Raw genomic sequence first — 12,506 nt, 5'->3', positions numbered from 1 at the left:
AGGCAATTGCCTTGTATGTGGCCAACCCTGGTTCAATCCCCAGCACCAGACGTGGTTCCCTGAGCTCTACCTGGAGTGAGCCCTGAGCATAATCAGGTGTAGCCCCTCCCCACATACAGAAAAACATCTTGGGAGTCAGAGCAATAGTACAGCGGGTAGGGCGTTTGCCTTGCACACAGCCAACCAAAGTTTGACCCCTGGCATCCCATATGGTTCCCCAAACACCACCAGGAGTAATTCCTGAGTGTAGAGCCAGGAGTAACCCCTGAACATTGTCACGTGTGCCCTCCCCCCCCCAAAAAAAGAAAAAAAGCCTTACAGAATTTGACCATAGTCGAAGCTGGAAGGGATAGAACAGCTCTTTCATGTCCATGTGTTTTTGACTACCTGGTTTATGACCTCCCGTAACAGAAAATCATATTTTTTTTATAGACAATGATTATATACTGTCTCTTCTCCCAGAGCAAATCAAGTGAACCACTTAAGTGTTTGACCCTTTCTTCCTTCACCTGGAAACACAGGAAGTCTACATTAGCCCCTGGCCTGTAGGGTCCAGAGTGTGGTCGGAGAAGCTGGTATTTTCAGAAGACTGAACTACACTTCTGGCAGGAATACAACCTTCCTTGCAAATTCCTGGGAAAGGCGCAACCAGCCCACCTCCATCACCCAGGGGTGAACTCAAAGAGGAGCATTCTGCAGCTTCTCTTTGGCAGCTGGATCCTCCGTGGCAGCCCCCAGAGAGCACAGGCCTTCTGTCTGCCTGTCCAGGTGTGGGGGCCATCCGATGGGTGGGAGAAGGCAACCTCGCTGTTTAAGAAAACGCTGTGCCGATGCTACCAAGGGAGCAAGAGATGAGCTAAGGCGTAGTCCTGGGTCAGCTGGATGTTTCATGTGTTGCTGTTATGCTTAGAAATAGAGAGAGGCACGGGGGGTCACTGAGCCCAGACCCCAGCGCCAATGAAGGGCACAGTAGATCATGGTGGTGATGCCCTTGGGCAAAAGGACGGTACATATAGTCCCCCACAGGAGCTGCTGGGATTCCACCCCAGCACAAAGTGAAATGTCTGGAGTCTGGAGGGTCGATTCCCCCACTGGCCCCTGAGCGGGTGTCGCCCTCACTGTGGCCCCTGTTCCACAGACCTGTGCTCTCTTATGATAAAGCACAGGGGTAGCCCCCCAGCCACGCCCACCTTCTTGCTCCCTGCTGATGGCTTGGCACAGCTCCTTGCATCCGGGCCCTATTCTCAGTTCTTTGCACTTGCTTGCAGAGCAGAAGCTGCCATGAGCTCCAGAGCCTAGGCTGGCTCCAGAAAGATGGAGATGGGAACAGTCATAGCTCTATTTTGGCCCAGGCTGTTCCCCCAGAAATGTGGGTCACTGCACTGCCCTGAGGCTGGCTGCGCGCACTCAGGCCCCCCAGGCCACAGAAAAGGGGTCATCATACTAGTGGTCTCCAGGAAGGAAACTCTTCTCAGTTCCCATCTTGCCTGTGACCAAGGGGAAGAAGGAGAAAGACGGGTGCAGAACCAGAGCCCCCACATGTCGACTAATCAGAGCCCCAAGGTTAGGAGACGGCTCAAAGCCTGATTCTGACTTTGCATGTTGGATTCCAGCACCACCTGGTCTCTTGAGCATCAGCTGGTGGCAAAAAAAATAAAAATAAAAAAAGAACAGGAAAAAAAAAAAAGATTTCACTCCCAATGCAGAATCTTCACTATCTCTTCAATCAAATGTCAAGAATTAGGGACTGGAGAGATAGTACAGTGGGTAGGGCATTTGCATTGCATGTGGCTGACCCAAGTTCAATTCCCAGCACCCCAGATGATCCCCTGAGCCCTGACAGGAGTGATCCCTGACCACAGAACCCGGAGTAAGCCCTGAGCACAGCTGAGTCTGGCCCAAACAAAACAAAAACAACAAAAGACAAAACCATGGATTAGGAAAAGGAAAAACAAGAAGTGTTTGTGCTGCCAACTTGTGCCAAGAGATAAAAGCCCTCTTTTATCTCTCCTCAGTCGCTCCCCAGCCGGGAGGAAGACGCCCAGGCGCCAGCTGATGGGGGGCCTTCCTCCTGGGGCAGGCGACTGTGCCCTCACACACTCTCCCTTTCCCCGATGCTGGAACCATAGCAGCCCCGCCTCCACCCTGAAGACAAAACCACCACCTGAGCGCAGGAACCTGGGTCTGTCCGAGTGTGTAAAACTCACCCCACTGAGGAGAAAACGCCCGCCTCATGGACGCTAAGTTACCTGGATTCGGGTTCAGACACCTCCGGACTCTCTTCACCAACTTGCACGCATGTACACACATATGTACATGTGTCTTTCATCCAAGACTTCCCATCTCCCTCCCACCCTCAGGGGCAAGGGCAAGAGAAATGCTCTGGAGGCAACTCCCGACCCACACCACCACACACACACACACACACACACACACACACACACACACACACACACACGCACGCATGCACACACGCACATACATACACACACAGCTTTCCCATGGAGACGGCGCCTCAGTAAGACCAGAGGTGAAGCACCATCCCCCAAGCCTGCTTCCCACCCCTCCTTTCTTAATTATAATCCCATTTGTAAGCCAGACCATCTTTCTGTCTCCCTTAATGGCTAGTTTCTATTCTGGGACTTTCTCCACCCTGTTATCTTTTGCAATATTCAGGAGCTCAGGCGCTGAAGGGATATGGCGGGTCCCTCACACCGCCTGTCCTCTTCCAGCTTTTTAAATATTTCACTTGCTCCCGGTCCTTATTTTTGCATTTCGATTTCCTGTGGTACAGTACATTTATCTCGGTCACTCAATCAAGTTTTCCCCGGCTCTCCTCCTTATCTCGCCTGCTCCGGGCTATCTGAGAGTACCTACATTATCTCTGCGGCCAGTGTGCCGACTGGAAGGAAATCTACAGATGGTTCCGATAGGGAAGCATCCCAGGGAGAGTGGGAAGTGCCAGGCTCATCAGACCGCGGCCCGCATGCCGCCTGGCGAGGACTTTCAAGGTGAACAAAGCCTGAGCAGATTAAGGCTCTTCCTCCGGTGGGTTTCAGCTAGGTCCACACCTGCCACGAGCCTGCCCACCCCCCACCTGCCCTCGTGCTCCACATCTCTGCTCACATAGTCCCAACTCATACAGCGAATGTCCCCTGGTCTCTACGACTGCGACGGCATCTAAAATTAGCCTCCGGAAGTTTGGGGTATTAGAGTTATTTTATTCAACAGTCGGAACAGCTACCCTGGGCTGGAGCAGTAGCACAGTGGGGAGGCCATTTGCCTTGGACTCAGCCAACCCAGGATCCCACATGGTCCTTCTGAGCACTGCCAGGAGTAATCCCTGAGTGCAGAGCCGAGAGTAACTCCTGAGCACCACCAGGTGTGGCCCCAAAACCAATACAATAGAATAAAGTTAAATAAACAGCCACCCTCCTACCACTGGCTGTCATCTCTGTCCAGTCCCATGCTGCTCCCATGCTATCCTGTGTACAAAGTCAAGGTCTTGTGCTGGTCTGGTTTCACCATGTCCAGTGTCCACCATGTCTATGTCCTACAGTGTCCAGGCGATCTGGGTTCCTTGATATCCAATCCACAGTGCCCTGTGCTCGGTGCCTCCATGCTGATGTTTACTGTTCTCTGCCCTGCTGGTCTTGTCTTTGTTCTACACACACACACACACACGCATGCACGCACATACGTACGCTCGCACACATATGTGCACACACATATATATGTGTTACATGCAAACATGGGGCCAGAAAGAGAGCCAGAGCATGAGAGTGACTATTTTTAATCTCTTATTTATCCCTCCCCTGAGCTATTTCCACCGCCCAACTGGTTACCCCTATAGAAGTGAGATCTTAAAACGACCACTTGTGAGGGCTGGAGTGAGAGTACAGCGAGTAAGGTGCTTGCCTTGCATGTGGCTGACCCTGGTTTGATCCCTGGCCCCACATATAGTCCCCCAAGTCCTGCAAGGAGCGATCCCTGAGAACAGAGCCAGGAGTAAGCCCTGAGCACCATTGGGTGTGGCCTCAACACCAAAACTAGATATAAAATGACCAGTTGGATTCATGGGATGACCTGGCTCCCCTGGCCCTTCCACTGTCACCCCAAGCCTCAGGCTGGCTATTTCTGCTCTCAGGGGGCCATCAGCAGTGTGCGTGGGGCAGTCAGAGGCTACTGACCAGTGGACTCCTCAAGCCACAGTTTCAGAGAAAAGTCTGTCCCTGAGGAGGTGTAGGGGCCCGCCCCAGAACCTGGAGTGGGGACAGTGTGGAGGACACGTGGTCCTGTCACAGGAGACCAGGACCCTGCCCCATCTGAGGAGTGGGGCTTCTCAAGTGACCCCATGCCTGCAGGCAGGTGCCCCGTGGACTCTGCACACCGCTTTGGCCTGGGAAAGGGCACGAGAGGCTAACAGGGCCTCAGGCTTTGTGGCTTGGGACCCCTGAGCACTGATTAGTGACTTCCGTGTCAGTGTGCGGGGACCCAGGTCACGGGCAGGCCCTCAGGAGCACATACACAGGGGTTCTCAGAGCCAGAGTCCGGGGGTCCTCAAAGATGGGCAGGACCCTCAGTTTGTTTTGCATCTTGCTCCCCAGAAGACACATAAGGTGCAGCCAGTATTTTGTGAGAGCGAAGGGCTCCAGCCAGTGGCCAGGCCAGCGCGAGTGCCTCTCCAGGAGACGAGGACTCCCCTTCCCTGCCCCCACCACCCTGCTTTCCCTTCTTCCAGTCACATTTCCTCCTTCCCTCTGGGTGCCCCTTCCTTCCCATGCCAGCGCCCATCAGCCATCCTGTTGCTTCTGGAATCACAGCCCGGAGGGGTTAAGTAAGAAACTTGTGTTTGGATTCTGCCAAGTGGACTCCTAGCAAACCTTGTGTGTTCTAACCGCAGCTCAGGTTCCCTATCCATGGCCCTGACACTGAGGAATCACTTTTTTTTTCTTTCATTACAAACCCAGTAGTTTATTTCAAAGTATAAATTTCAGGCCTGTTGGACAAAATCCCACTACAGTTAACACTTATACAGACACCACTCTACTGTACATTTAAAAAAAGAAAAAAAAACACAAAACCTTCAAAACCTAATAAAAATAGGGCAACTTGCGATAGCCCACTTTATATTAGACTTTAGGTATTAAATTGTCTCATTATTTACACTTTCAACTGCAATAAAGAAAAATCAGGATGGGGTTGGAGCAATAGCACAGCGGGTAGGGCATTTGCCTTGCACTCAGCCGACCCAAGTTCGATTCCCAGCATCCCATATGGTCCCCTGAGCACCGCCAGGGGTGGTTCCTGAGTGCAGAGCCAGGAGTAACCCCTGTGCATAGCCAGGTGTGACCCAAAAAAAAGTAAAAAAAAAAAAAAGAAAAGAAAAATCAGGATGCAAGTTTCCCACAAAGGATTTTTTTTTTTGCTTTTTTGGTCACACCTGGCGATGCACAGGGGTTATTCATGGCTCATGCACTCATGAATCACTCCTGGAGGTGCTCAGGGGACCATATGGGATGCTGGGAATCGAGCCCGGGTCGGCCACGTGCAAGGCAAGCGCTCTACCCACTGTGCTACACTCCAGCCCCCAAAGGATTTATTTTCATATTTAATTTTTAAATGGCTGATAAAATACTAAAGCCAAGATTCCCCAAAAGGTTTCTGATCGCCCAATTACCTTACAAATAAAACTTTTAGAAAAAGACAGCATTTACACTGAGGAATCCCTTGTGTCTTCCCGTACGAGAGACCTGATCAGTGGGGCTGGAACAAGGTAGAGACGGAGAGCAATCCAGAGTGACCCAGTTCAGTGCTGACGAGGGGGCTTCCGGGATCCTTCTGGGTACGCTTCTGTCTGAAAAGTAGCTTCTTTCTGGCTGCTGGAACTTAAAAAAAAAAAAAATAGGCATCCCCTTGACTCTTGCTTCAAGAAACAGGGGTCTCTAGAGCAGGGGTCGGCAAACTGCAGCCTGCAGCCAGACCCCGCCCAGGGCTGCCTTTTTGAGTGAGTGTCAGGGCCCACAGTCCTGTCTGGGCGCCTCATCCATGCCACAGCAAACCAGTGGCTGCAGACACGAGCCTGTGTCCGGACTCTGCTCCTCCACAGAAAAGTCTGGCAACTTCTACTCTCGGAGGAGAAAAGGAGCAGATTTTTTGAGAAGCAGCAGATAGGATCAAAGCCTGGTCCTTGAGGAAGGCCAGGAGGGAGTCGCAGTGGACAGCAGCAGTGGGGGATGACCAGAGCAGGGAGGGAAACCACAGGATGAGGGTCCGGTCAAGGAGAATGTCAGCCGCATCCATGAGCCTTCCTTTTACAAGCAGAATGAACCAGGGTCGTTAAAAACTAATTTTAAATGGCCTATATTGATTGCTGGGAAGAGTGTGACACGTTGAACACATTTATAGGCGCCTAATAAAGTATAAATTAATGTAACCCTTTTGGAAAGTAATTTAGAAAAATATATCAAGAGCTTTAAACATGCTCGGATTCTTGGCCTTATAATTCCACTTCTGGGAACCCATCCTTAGGCTATAAACTAAAATGTCAAAAGTCTTTTTATGCACAAATATGTCCACTGTGATTTGACTTATAGTAGCAGAAAGCAATGGGGCCGTTTAGAATATCATATTAGTGTTAAATAAATTTGGCATTATATCATCCTCAAAAAGGATGTTTTCGAAGAATTTGTAGATGGTCTTGGGAAAGGTGGAGTGAAGGAGTGGTGCTTAGCAGAGTTTCTGCACAACTGTAGAGGGATAAATTCCCACCACACCGGGGCATCCCCTAGTGCCCCCAGACTCTCTGTTAGAGGAATGAGTGAGTGACTGAGTGACGGTTCTCCCTTTCTGCTCCTCTCTCTTTCCTCTAGAGCAAGTTGGTCTCATTTTCCTAACAGGGCACCTATATGTCACCTGAAACTGGGGGGAGGAGGACTTCTCAGAGGGTTCTGGAGAACCAACTCACCAGAGAGGTTCTGTAGGAGCAGAGAAGGTGGGAGTTAATTACTTCACTTCCGTAGTTAGAAAAGCAAAGTGGGAAAGGGGAGAAGTTTATATCCCACCACCCCAAATACTCCAGCTAGGGGCTAGAGTGATAGCACAGCAGGTAGGGTGTTTGCCTTGCACTCGGCCAACCTGGGTTCGATTCCCAGCATCCCTTATCATCCCCTGAGCACCGCCAGGAGTAATTCCTGAATGCAGAGCCAGGAGTGACCCCTGTGCATCGCCGGGTGTGACCCAAAAAGAAAAAAATCAAATGCTCCAGTTAGTTACATACTTGGGGCGCAAGGAGCTGGAAGGCAGGGCCTGAGGGCTAAAGGGCTGGGGTTCCCATCCCCTCCAGAGGCTGAAGTCGGTGCATGGCAGGGCCTCTGTGACCCAAAGCAGGAACGGGAAAAGGGAAAGCCGGGTGAGCCGGAGGATGGGGTTTTGGAGGAGGGCCACTCTGCTTCCCCGAGGGGTCTCAGAGACGCCTCCTCGGCCCAGCTTGAACCTCTCAGGCCTCCCTGCTCCTACTCCGTCTCCACAGCTGTTGCTGTTGGGGGCTTTTCTTCCCCAGATGCTGAGAAAAACACCTGAAGATCCTCTCAGGGTTGGCCTAAACCCTGTGCTGCATGTCAGGGGGCTCTTAGGGGTTGGCTGGTTGTGGGGGTTGTTCTTGTCTATGTTAGTGACCCTCCCCACCCGCTGTGACCCCCACAGTCAATGGACAGACAGCCAAGGCTTCAGCCTGGTGACTGGGTGCAATGCGGGCTAGCAGTGCTGGAGGGTGCCGGGGACCCAGCCAGCCTGCTGTGGGGGTGGGGCGTGGGGAAGTGGGGGCATGAAATGTCAAGGATGAAACTCAGGGCTTGTGCAGGCAAAACTTGTGTGCCTGACCTCTGAGTAATCACTCTGAGACCAGGCTGTTGTGACAGTAGAAAATCAGGCACTGAAGGAAAACCCCTCAGAAAGCAGTTCCAGGCAGAGCCCTTCTGCAGACGCCAGGCTCTAGGCTTCCGGGAGACCAGGACACCAGTGCAGCCTCATTCCCCCTTAGCGGCAAGACAGCTGCTCTCTCCGAGGCCCTCTGGCTAGGATGCTTTCCACAGAGGGCTGGAGGGCCTGGAGAAGCATGTTCTCCCATGTGTCGCGTGTATAGTCTGTGATCATGGAAGGCAACGTTCTCTGGGTATCCTGTGCTCAGGAACCAGCGGTCATCGAGAAGGATGGTTAGTCCTGGCTCTTTCTTGTCCAAGGCAAAAAAAAAAAAAAAGAGTCATGACATCTTTTAATAATAACTGATGTGCCTGGCCTTCTAGAAGCAGCTGGAGCCCAGGCCACCGGCCCCCTCCGGCCCCGCCAGCACAGCCCCTCCTGGCCACACAGGTCGGAAGCTCCTCTCTCAGCCTGGGGCCAGGAAAGGCGGTTACGACTGGAAACGTTCACTTGGCAGTGAATCACAGGAGACCTGCGCCATCTCCTCCCCCGCCCGTGGCTTGTGCCCACCGCCCGCCCCCTCTGGGGCTCGTCTCTTCAACCGTCCTGCAGGGTGGGATGCGGCCTCTCGCCCTGGTTCTATCCCCGTCTGTAGTAGCCATTGGCACTTAACTTGTACCTCAGATTTTTGTGTTTGTTTAGCTTAGCCCCCAGCAGGTCCGGCTCCCCACGTGTGATCTGGGCGGGGTATCTGCATTCCTCTCCGTGCCCGTCGGGGCTGGGCTCCTGCTGATGGAAAACAGCAAAGAGCCTGCAGCAAGGTGGGGTTCCCAGACCCCACGGTGTGCGCAGGTGCACGTGTGCATGAGTGTGTGTGTGTCTCTATATGTCTGTGTGTGAGTGTGTGTATGTCAGTGTGTGTCTGAGTACATGTGTGTTAGTGTGTGTGAGAGCATGTGTGAGTTGGTATGTGTAGATGTGTGTTAGCATGTGTGACTATGTGTACGTGAGTGTGATTGTGTGTGTTAGTGTTTGTGAATGTGTGTGAGTGTGTGGATGTGTGTTGGTGTGAGTGTATGTGTATGCGTGAGTACGAGTACGTGATTATGTGTGAGTGTGAGTGTGTGAATGTGTGTGTGAGTGTGTGTGTATGTGTGTGAGTGTGTGAGTCCATGAGTATGTATGAGTTCGTGTGTTAATGTGTGTGAATGTGTGTGAGTGTGTGATGTGTGTTAGTGTGAGTGCATGAGTATGTGTAAGTTAGTGTATTGTTAATGCGTGTATGTGAATGTGTGTTAGTGTGTGTGAGTGTGTGAATGTGTGAGTGTGTGTGAGTGTATGTGTGTGTGAGTGTGTGTGTATGTGTCTATGTATAGAGGAGCTAGTAGTGCCAAATCAAGGGTCAGATTTATGTCTGGGCCGATGCCAGGACACTGGTTGCTTCCTGCCACCCACAGCGCTTTCTGGGAGTCCGGTTCAGTGGTGGCCCAACAAATAGACTTAATCTGGAAGCAGGGGAGATGAAGGGCCAGGAAGCCCTGGCAGGCCTGGAGTCCCTCAGAAAGGGGAGTGTCCGGCTCCTCCCCCTCCTCATCTCGGCTCTCTGTGGTGGGTGAGAGGGCTCGGCCCTGCCCGCATCCCGCAGCAGCAGCTGCAGCCCCCAGCCCCCACCTCACCGCCTGGGGCGCCCTGGTCAGGGCCAGCCCGGCTCAGCTCACAGCTGACAGCTGTGTCCGCCCCAGCCCTGCGCCCACCACATGGCTTTCTCTTTGATTCTGGCCCTCCCCCGGGCTGGCTGCTCTCCTCTTACCCCACCCCGCGCCCGCAGAACAGCAAACGGCCAGTGGGGTCCTGGAGACGGGGCGGAGCAGGGTGGGGACGGGTTAACAGCTAACCGCGTCTGCTCCCCTTCCTCCTTCCTGTGCGACATTCACTTCAAAGTCACAGGACCACATTTGCCTTTCTTTGTCACATCCCGACCCGTGCAGGGCGCTGCCCAACTGGGAATTGGCCTTTCGGTTGGCGGAGGGGTGGCGCTCGCAAAGAGACGAGGGAAAGAAGGCTGATTTGGTGGGGTGCCAGTCAGCATCAGGCGCTGGGCCCCTGCTCCTGGCCCTACCCTTCAGTGTCAACACGCTGAGCCCAGGGCTGTCCCTCCCAGCCCAGACCCTCTAGCCGGCGGTGGTGAGTCACCAGCTCCCTAGAGAGGCGTTTCCTCAGCCTGTGAAGTCGCTTTGTTAAAGCAGCAGCAGCAGCAGCAGCAAGCACGGATGGGCCCGGGGTGGGGAAGGATGCCCGCTTGGTCCTCCACGCCCGGGTCGCCTTTCAGGCGCTCTCACAAAGGGAGAACGCCCCCTGCCGTCCGCACGGCCGCTGTCACGCAGCCCACTGTCCCAGCCGGCGCGCACAGTGCTTTGTCCCCACTGATCATCCCGGCCCCGCCAACACCGTGCCCGAGGCGGGCAGCACCTGGCAGAGAGGAAGCCCGGAGCAGCCTCTCCCGGGGGGAAGAGCTCTCGGGGGGTTGGTCAACAGGGTGACTCGGGGGCCCGGGGATAGGCCCTCTGCTAGGTAGGGCATGGCCTCACCTGCTGAGTGCAATTCTGGGCACTGTCTAGGGATAGCCTTGGGGTTCCCCGGCCCCTGCAAGCAAGTGTGCAGTTGTATGATGTGTGTGTATGTAATTACATGTAAAACATCAGACAGTTTAGGATATGGCATGTGTGTGTTATTACATGTAAAAATCAGACAGTTCAGAATATGACGTGTGTGTAATCACATGTAAAACATCAGACAATTCAGAATATGATGTGTGTGTAATCACATGTAAAACATCAGACAGTTCAGAATATGACATGTGTGTAATTACATGTAAAACATCAGACAGTTTAGAATATGATGTGTGTGTAATTACATGTAAAACATCAGACAGTTTAGAATATGATGTGTGTGTAATTACATGTAAAACATCAGACAATTCATAACATGGTTCCAATCCTCGGACGTCTGGCTTTGTCTCTGAAGCTTCAGTTTCTTCACCATTAAACTGAGCTTCTCAATCGTAGGCATATCACAGAGATGCCGTAAGGCGATAATTCATGTAAAGCTTTCAATAATAATAAGTTTTCAATAATCCTATTATTATGGATTTTTCAGTGGACACCTCTCAGCTAGGGGATAAGACTAACTGACAGGAGTCCATGAACAAAAAGTCAGGGGATTTCTTTTGGCAAAGCATTTTCCTCGTTCCATTGATTTGATCTCATCCTGTGGGCACATTTGAGGGAAACAATTTTGCCTAAAGGGAAAGTAAATGCCAGAGACATTCACAGAAACATCAAGCACAACAATTATTAAATGCATTGATCAGCGCTCCGAGCTGCAGGATAAAGAAGAGGGAGAGGAGAATAGTTAGGTTTGGGGAGATTCTCCACAGTGCCGCTGCCTCCCACTTGCCTGGGTTGTATTCACTGACGACAACATGCTGAAACACCTTCCATTAAAAATCAGCAAACTTGGGGCCAGAGAGATAGTACAGCAGGCAAGTGCTTGCCTTGTGTGCCACCAATCTGGGTTCCATCCCGACACCCCCTGAGGTCCCCCAAGTCCCACCAGGGGTGATGCCTGAGCGCAGAGCCAGGAATAAGCTCTGAGCACTGCCAGGTGTGGCCCCCAAACCAAAAATAAAATAAAGGGGCTGGAGTGATAGCATAGCAGGTAGGGCGTTTGCTTTGCATGCGGCCAACCTGGGTTCGATTCACAGCATCCCATATGGTCCCATATGAGCACCGCCAGGAGTAATTCCTGAGTGCAGAGCCAGAAGTAACCCCTGTGCATTGCTGGGTGTGACCCAAAAAGCAAAAACTAATAATAATAAAATAAAATAAAAACAAACCTGGGCCAGGGAGAAGGTCCAACATGCTACCACAGTGCATGCCCGGCCCAAGATTCACCCCCAGCACCACATGTTCCCCCGACCATAACTGGATGTGACTCAACCCTCCAGAAACAGACAGACAAGAAAACATTTCCACATCCCTCTCCAGCTTGCCCTCTACTCCAAATTCTATTTTTTCCTTCAAATTCGGCAAAACATGCTCAGTAACCCCTCTTCCTATATTTAACACCTGTGTGTTCTTGACAGACAGGAGCTCATGTCCTGAGACTCCTCTCAGCCGACCCAACGGTCCGTCCTCTGGCTTCATCACCCCACCCTTGGGAACTTCAAACATGGTTGATGGCGCACTCCCACCCGGCAGAAACCCTTCCCTCCTCTCACCCCCGGCTCTCCTCACCCCTCTGGCCAGCCCTCAGTCCCCACTGATGGACGCTCATCTGTCTCTCCATGTCAGGGTGCTCAGAACTCTGTGCACTTACCAGCTAGGGGATGTCCCCCATCCTTGGGTTTTTCCCACAGTGCTCAAGTGCCAGCTCCACCTTTCCCAGAGCTCAAGACAGGCATCCACAAGGCTCCCCCGCACCTCCCCCGGGGAGGTCTTATGGGAATCTTAAAGGACAGGTCCACAGGGAGTTGCCCAGTCCTCTCCACCCTCATTCCACACATGCTTCCACAGATAAGGCCCAGG

The sequence above is a fragment of the Sorex araneus genome, chromosome 3 (genome assembly GCF_027595985.1).
Source record: "Sorex araneus isolate mSorAra2 chromosome 3, mSorAra2.pri, whole genome shotgun sequence".
Classification (NCBI taxonomy): Eukaryota; Metazoa; Chordata; class Mammalia; order Eulipotyphla; family Soricidae; genus Sorex; species Sorex araneus.
The sequence above is the reverse complement of the archived record's forward strand: the minus strand, read 5'-3'. Positions refer to the sequence as shown.